The sequence below is a fragment of the Arachis stenosperma genome, chromosome 5, assembly GCF_014773155.1.
Source record: "Arachis stenosperma cultivar V10309 chromosome 5, arast.V10309.gnm1.PFL2, whole genome shotgun sequence".
Lineage (NCBI taxonomy): Eukaryota > Viridiplantae > Streptophyta > Magnoliopsida > Fabales > Fabaceae > Arachis > Arachis stenosperma.
In genome coordinates, this window is record NC_080381.1 from 76,908,295 (window position 1) to 76,916,956 (window position 8,662).

The 8,662-nt window shown below is 39.5% G+C and overlaps 1 non-coding gene across 1 annotated transcript; it reads right to left on the bottom strand.

Annotated features, from left to right (window-relative positions):
- Positions 1-7,723: 7,723 nt before the first annotated feature.
- LOC130984016 (small nucleolar RNA R71) lies at positions 7,724-7,827 on the bottom strand. The gene has a single exon (XR_009087978.1). It is a non-coding gene; the product is annotated as a small nucleolar RNA R71 (small nucleolar RNA).
- Between the last annotated feature and the right edge of the window lie 835 nt (positions 7,828-8,662).

Consider the following 8,662-nt stretch of genomic DNA (forward strand, 5'->3'; position numbering starts at 1 on the left):
AGCCATTTAACAAGTGCTGAAATATGCCAAGTTCCTCAAGGATGTTTGCATTCACAAAGACAAGCTTGGCAACCTCAACAAAAAGCCGGTAGATGATTCTATCTCTTCTTTACTTCCTGAAAAATGCAATGATCCCGTCCCATGTTTGGTTACTTGTTTGATTGGTGGGATAAAGTTCATGGATTGTATGTGTGATTTGGGGGCGTGCGTGAGTATTATGCCACTCCCCATTTATGAAAGGTTGAACTTATCACCCCTAAAGAGGTTCGAGGCGAGGTTTGTGTTAGCCGATAAAAATATTGACTCAAACAAGCCATCATCCATACTCCTTGGAAGGCCATTCTTGAACACGGCCCGTTTCAAGCTAGACGCACACTCGGGAGTCTATTCTTTTGAGTCGGATGGCAAGTTAGTCAAGTTCACTTTGGAGGAGTCCAACAAGCCCATTCTTGAAGCTTACTCTAATTTTGGGTGCGACATAGTTGAAGACAAAGTGGTTGAGGATGGCAAGGAGCAAGAAGAAGAGGATGTTGCCATGAAGACAAATTCAAAGGATCATGCTCAGTCCAAGAATGCCAAGGAGTTGGACATTTTCCTCCTTGGGGAAGTTTCTAAGTGACCAATAAAACCATGCAACTCCAACTTAGGACTCTAAACCAAAGTGCTTGGTGGGAGACACCCCACCATGGTGACATTTTTTCCAAATTTACCTCTTGTTTATAGCTTTTTGAATTATTTTCTTTCTTGTGATACAATGATTAGCTTAGGTTTGGTTTGATGATTTTGAGTTGTATAAGTTAAATTACTTGTAGACTATGAAATTGTGCTTGTTTGAAGGATTTGGGGTTGGTATGTTGTTATGCTAAGGTTAGGAACATTAGTTTTGAAGAGAAAAGAAATTTCTGAAACAGGACATCTGTGCGTACGCACAAAACTGTGTCTTTCGCCATATGTGTGGACGCACAAGCCTGTGCGTCTGTACACACCTTGACATGCCTTCTGGTCGCAGCGCCAGCATAGCTTGTACGTGTGCACTGCCCCCTTTTCTCTAATCTATGCGTGCACACAGCTGCGTGCGTACGCACACGTTCCCTTTCATACTTCCTCTGTGCGGTCGCACAGACGTGTGCGTCCGAACACCAATTGTAAGTACCTTTGGTGGGAGCGAGGGAACAGCCTATGCGCATGAACAACCTCTCTCATTTTTAGCATCTGTGTGAGCGAATGGACCTGTGTGGGCATGCACACATGATTCTATCCCCAAGTTAAAAAAAAAACAAGTCCCTTTGTGCACCCACACGTCTTTGTGCAACCTCTTTGATCGCAGCGTTCGCACACTGTGTGCGATCGCACCCCTTCTAACTTTTTGTTTCCAGGCATCCTTACAACCCACTGTGCGGCCACACAAGCCGCGTTCTGCGCATTAATAGGGCAACCTACCCTGTTGAGAGGCATCCCCTCTCTTTTCCTATTTTCTTCATTGCTGCTCCCTCTAACTCTTCTCTGCCCAGCTCCGCCGGTCCTTACCGCAGGCCACCGCCGGCGACCACCATCTATCTCTCTTTTCTTTCTTTCTTTCTTTCTTTTCTCTTTTCTCTATTCACCACCGGTGAGTTTTCTCCTCCGGTGCTTTTTCCGGTGAACTCAACCACCGTGTTTTTGTAGTGGCTATAAGAGTGCCATTATTCCTCCCTCGTTCTTGTTCTCTTCAACCTCTGTACCTAAGGTTCTTGTTTTTCCTTTCATTTATGTTAATATTTTTGCAATTGTTTTCATCTCTTTTATGTTGCTTAGATTAAATTTTTTGGTTTCTTTGTTGTTTCTTTGTATTACAAAGTGTTGTTGCTTGATTATTGGGTTGGTTATGATCAAATTTGAGCTCAATTGTGATGAACTTGCACATTGCATACCACATGTACGATAAAATGCCTCAATGAACATTTTGTTTGATTCATATGACTTGGCCATCATATGCTTTCAATTTATCTTTTGTTATGCATATTGTATTAATTGTGCAACTTCAATTGTGAGTTTTGATGTTGATCAAATTGTTTTATCAATGCATTTCCTTCCTCGTATGCTTTGAGTTCAACCACCCATATTTTCAAAGATTTGTGTACCTAGTTAGTGGGTGACTTTAGTTGCAAATGCATTGTGTTAGTAGAATCTAAGTTTCATTGTTCATCTTGGAATTTAAATGGAGTAACCACTTTACAAATGTTCAACTTTTGGTGATGTCTTGATCAAACATCTTTTGGCTTCAAATTAAGAACATTGTATATGTGGTTACCCCTTGTTGAGGATGAACAATTGACAATTCCCTTTTGGTGCTTGCTTGGAGTTGTTTGCATTTCTTTGTTTTATATTTCCAACTTGAGCACTTAGTTGTGAAGCTTTGAACTTTGAGTTGCCTTAAGAGTGTGATTGTTGTTGTGTGCAGTCAGTGTGTGTGTTCCAACCGCGTGCACCATTGGAATACACACACCGCCACTTTTGTGAATCACACTATCTTCAAGCTTCCAACTAAGAATTTAGTTTTCTTGCCTTTATTAAGTGCTTCCTCATTGATATTAATTTTTTGTTGTCTTATGACCTTGAAATTTTCTATTTTTTTTTAGGATACGAAAGAAGTGTAAGAAACCGGTCACCTTACCGGTTGCGCAACCTACAACCCGCACATCAAGACCATATTTCATGGATCACCCAAGTGATAACCTGGACATCTTGGTCAATGGTGCACAGAATTATGATCACACTTCTCACAACATCGATACAACTAACCAGCAAGTACACTAGGTCGGCCAAGTAATAAAACCTTACGCGAGTAAGGGTCGACCCCACGGAGATTGCCGGCTTGAAGCAAGCTATGGTCATTTTGTAAATCTTAGTCAGGCGGATTCAATTGGTTTTGAGTTTTGATAATTGAAAGATAAATAAAACGCAAATTAAAATAAAGATACTTAGGTAATTCATTGGTGAAAATTTTAGATAAGCGTTTGGAGATGCTTTGTTGCTTCTGAACCTCTGCTTTCTTATTGTCTTCATCCAATCATGCGTGCTCCCTTCCATGGCAAGCTGTATGCTGCTGGATCACCGTTGTCAATGGCTACCATCCGTCCTCTCAGTAAAAATGGTCCAGCTACGGTTTCTGTACGACTAATCAACTATCAGATTTCTTGTCTCGGATGAAAAATACCAGGCACAGCTACCACATGACTAATCATCTCTCGGTTCTCACTTGTGTCTGAATGGGATCTCTCTATCCTTTTTCACACTATCACTGCGCCTAACAGTCGTGAGTTTGAAGCTCGTCACAGTCATTCCATCCTAGATCCTACTCGGAATACCACAGACAAGGTTTAGACTTTCCGGATCTCGGGAATGCTGCCAATTGGTTCTAGCCTATACCACAAAGGTTCTAATCTAACGGATTTGAATTCTCTGTTGTCAGGAGAGGTGAGTCAAATCCGTGGATCAGAGACCCAAGAGACTATACTCCAGCAGTCGTCCAATGACTACGTTGAACATCATGTAGACCGTTTGTGGTTGTCAGGCATGTGGATCTTGGCTAAGCGAGTAACAAAGAAAGTGGATAATGTCACGGGTTACCCTTTCATTCTGACTTAACTAAATTAAGTATGAGAGTATATCTTGGAGAAGAAGTAAGCGTGAATTGAAAGAGAAACAATAGTACTTGCATTAATTCATGAAGAAAAGCAGAGCTCTGCACCTTAATCTATGAGGTGTAGAAACTCCACCGTTGGAAAATACATAAGAGAAAAAGGTCTAGGCATGGCCAAATGGCCAGCCTCCCAAATGTGCAAAATGGCTTAACCTGATACGAGTACAATAGTAAAAAGTGCCATTTATACTAAACTAGTTACTAAGGATTACAGAAAATAAGTAACTAAGTGCAGATAGTGTAGAAATCCACTTTCGGTGCCCACTTGGTGTGTGCTTGGGCTGAACATTGAGTTTTACACGTGCATAGGTGATGAGCGGATAATTGATACGCATTTTGGCATTGTTTTTAGTATGTTTTAGTATGTTTTAGTTAGTTTTTATTATATTTTTATTAGTTTTTAGTTAAAATTCACTTTTCTGGACTTTACTATGAGTTTGTGGGTTTTTCTGTAATTTCAGGTATTTTCTGGCTGAAATTGAGGGACCTGAGCAAAAAATCTGATTCAGAGGCTGAAAAGGACTGTAGATGCTGTTGGATTCTGACCTCCCTGTACTCGAAGTGAATTTTCTGGAGCTACAGAAGACCAATTGGCGTGCTCTTAAATGCGTTGGAAAGTAGACATCCTGGGCTTTCCAGCAATGCATAATAGTCCATACTTTGCCCGAGATTTGATGTCCCAAACCGGCGTTCCAAATCAGCTCAAAACTGCCCAGCGTTAAACGCCGGAACTGGCACAAGAATGGGAGTTAAACGCCCAAACTGGCACAAAAGCTGGCGTTTAACTCCAAGAAAAGTCTCTACACATGAAAGCTTCAATGCTCAGCCCAAGCACACACCAAGTGGGCCCGGAAGTGGATTTTTATGTCATTTACTCATCTTTGTAAACCCTAGGCTACTAGTTCTCTACAAATAGGACCTTTTGCTATTGTATTTTCATCTTTGGATCTTTGATCATCTTTAGATCTTTGAATCTTTTGATCACGTTTTTGGGGCTGGCCTCACGGCCATGCCTAGACCTTGTTCTTATGTATTTTCAACGGTGGAGTTTCTACACACCATAGATTAAGGTGTGGAGCAAAGCTGTACCTCGAGTATCAATGCAATTACTATTGTTCTTCTACTCAATTCGGCTTATTATTGTTCTAAGATATCACTTGTTCCTCAACTTGATGAATGTGATGATCCGTGACACTCATCATCATTCTCACCTATGAACATGTGCCTGACAACCACCTCCGTTCTACCTTAGATTGAGTGTATATCTCTTGGATCCCTTAATCGGAATCTTCGTGGTATAAGCTAGAATTGATGGTGGCATTTAAGAGAATCCGGAAGGTCTAAACCTTTTCTGTGGTATTCTGAGTAGGATTCAATGATTGAATGACTGTGACGAGCTTCAAACTCTTGAAGGCTGGGCATTAGTAACAAACGCAAAAGAATCAACGGATTCTATTCCAACCTGATTGAGAACCGACAGATGATTAGCCGTGCTGTGACAGAGCGTGTTAAACATTTTCATTGAGAAGAGGGGACTGTAGCCACTGACAACGGTGATGCCCAACATACAGCTTGCCATGGAAAGGAGTAAGAAGGATTGGATGAAGACAGTAGGAAAGCAGAGAGACGGAAGGGACAAAGCATCTCCATTCGCTTATCTGAAATTCTCACCAATGAATTACATAAGTATCTCTATCTTTATTTTATGCTTTATTCATAAATCATCCATAACCATTTGAATCCGCCTGACTGAGATTTACAAGATGACCATAGCTTGCTTCATACCAACAATCTCCGTGGGATCGACCCTTACTCGCGTAAGGTTTATTACTTGGACGACCCAGTGCACTTGCTGGTTAGTTGTGCGAAGTTGTGATAAAGAGTTGAGATTGCAATTGAGCGTACCATGTTGATGGCGCCATTGATGATCACAATTTCGTGCACCAAGTTTTTGGCGCCGTTCCCGGGGATTGTTTGAGTTTGGACAACTAACGGTTCATCTTGTTGTTTAGATTAGGTATTTCTCTTCAGAATTCTTAAGAATGAATTCTAGTGTTTCAAGGTGATGTTCTTATCATCACCAAAGCTGATTGATTCTCATCAATTTAGCTCTTGAATGCAATGTCCTGCTGAAGCTTGGCTAGCCATGTCTAATTCCTTTAAATTAAAGCTTTAGACTAACATTGCATGATTCCTGGAATTCTCATTAAGAATTTTGATATCTTTATTTTCTTTTCCACTTAATTTTTGAAAAAATCCAAAAACATTACAAAGTCATAAAAACCAAAAATATTGTATGTTTCTTGTTGAGTCTAGTGTCTCATTTTAAGTTTGGTGTCAATTGCATGTTTCTATTATTCTTGCATTTTTCGAATTCATGCATGTGTCTTCACTAATCTTCAAGTTGTTCTTGATGATTTCCTTGCTCTGATCTTCAAATTCTCTTGACATGAGTGTTTTGTTGTTTCTCATATGCATTCTCATTTTATTAGTGTTAATAATATACAAACTTCTAAGTTTGGTGTCTTACATGCATTGTTTATTTGATCTTAGTCTCATTATCAAAAATCCAAAAAAATTTTTAATTTGTGTCTTTTCAAGTCAATAATACAGAGAATTGAAGATTCAGAACATACAGTAGAGGAATTACACAGAAAAAGCTGGGCGATCAAAACGCCCAATGAAGAAGGAAAACTGGCGTTTAAACGCCAGCCAGGGTACCTGGCTGGGCATTTAACGCCCAAAAGGGTAGTGTTTTGGGCGTTAAACGCCAAAATGGATACCATTCTGGGCGTTTAACGCCAGGATGGCACAAGAGGGAAGATTCAGTTTTTAATTCAAATTTTTTTCAAGTTTTCAAAATTTTTCAAAATCAAATCTTTTTCAAATCCTATCTTTTCAATCATATATTTTCAAAATCAATTTCTTTCTTTTTCAGAGATACTTGCTAACAATTAATGATTCGATTCAACATTTAAAGTATGTTGCCTTTTCTGTTGAGAAAGGTTTAATGCTTGAATCATATCTTTTCTTGTTAGCCAAGTCATTAATTTTAAAAATCAAATCTTTTAAATTGTTTTTCAAATCATATCTTTTCAATCATATCTTTTTAGAACCATAACTTTTAAATCATATCTTATTAATCACATCTTTTTCAAAATAGTTTTCAATCATATCTTTTTAATTTCTAATTTCAAAATCTTTATCAAAAATCACTTGATTTCTTTTCCACTCTTAGTTTTCAAAAATCAATTAGTATTTTTTCAAAATGTTTTTAAAATCTTTTCAATTTATTTTCGAAAATTTCTTCCCCTCTTCTCACATCCTTCTATTTATGGACTAACACTCCTCTTCAATGCACAATTTGAACTCTATCTTTCTTGATAAGTTCGAATTCTTCTACCTCTTCCTTCTATTTTTCTTTTCCTCTGACACCTCAAGGAATCTCTATACTGTGACATAGAGGGTTCCATATTTTCTTGTTCTCTTCTCTTTCATATGAGCAGGAGCAAAGACAAAAGCATTCTTGTTGAGGCTGACCCTGAACCTGAAAGAACCTTGAAGCGAAAGCTAAGAGAAGCTAAGGCACAACTCTCTGTAGAGGACCTAACAAAAATCTTCAAAGAAGAAGAACACATGGCAGCCGAAAATAACATTAATGCCAACAATGCAAGGAAGGTGCTGGGTGACTTTACTGCACCTACTCCCGACTTCTATGGGAGAAGCATCTCTATCCCTGCCATTAGAGCAATCAACTTTGAGCTTGAGCCTCAATTAGTTTCTCTAATGCAACAGAATTGCAAGTTCCATGGACTTCCATTGGAAGATCCTCATCAGTTTTTAGCTGAATTCTTGCAAATATGTGACACTGTCAAGACTAATGGGGTTGACCCTGAGGTCTACAGACTTATGCTATTCCCTTTTGCTGTAAGAGACAGAGCTAGGATATGGTTGGACTCACAACCTAAAGAAAGCCTGAACTCTTGGGAAAAGCTAGTCAATGCCTTCTTAGCAAAGTTCTTTCCACCTCAAAAATTGAGTAAGCTTAGAGTGGAAGTCCAAACCTTCAGACAGAAGGAAGGTGAATCCCTCTATGAAGCTTGGGAAAGATACAAACAATTCATCAGAAAGTGTCATTCTGACATGCTTTCTGAATGGAGCATCAGAGGTATCTTCTATGATGGTCTGTCTGAACTGTCCAAGATGTCATTGGATAGCTCTGCTGGAGGATCTCTTCATCTGAAGAAGACACCTGCAGAAGCTCAAGAACTAATTGAAATGGTTGCAAATAACCAATTCATGTACACTTCTGAAAGGAATCCTGTGAACAATGGGACAAATCAGAAGAAAGGAGTTCTTGAGATTGATACTCTGAATACCATATTGGCTCAGAACAAAATATTGACTCAGCAAGTCAATATAATTTCTCAAAGTCTGTCTGGATTGCAAGCTGCACCAGGCAGTACTAAGGACGCTTCATCTGAAGAAGAAGCTTATGATCCTGAGAACCCTTCAATGGAAGAGGTGAATTACATGGGAGAACCCTATGGAAACACCTATAATCCTTCATGGAGAAATCATCCAAATCTCTCATGGAAGGATCAACAGAGACCTCAACAAGGTTTCAACAACAATAATGGTGGAAGAAACAGGTTTAGCAATGGCAAGCCTTTTCCATCATCTTCTCAGCAACAGATAGAGAATTCTAAGCAGAGCCACTCTAACTTAGCAACCATGGTCTCTGATCTAATCAAAACCACTCAAAGTTTCATGACTGAAACAAGGTCCTCCATTAGAAACTTGGAGGCACAAGTGGGTCAGCTGAGTAAGAAAGTTACTGAACTCCCTCCTAGTACTCTTCCAAGCAATACAGAAGAGAATCCAAAAGGAGAGTGCAAGGTCATCAACATGACCGAATTTGGAGAGGAGGAAGAGGCAGTGATCGCCACTGAGGAGGACCTCAATAGACGTCCACTGGCC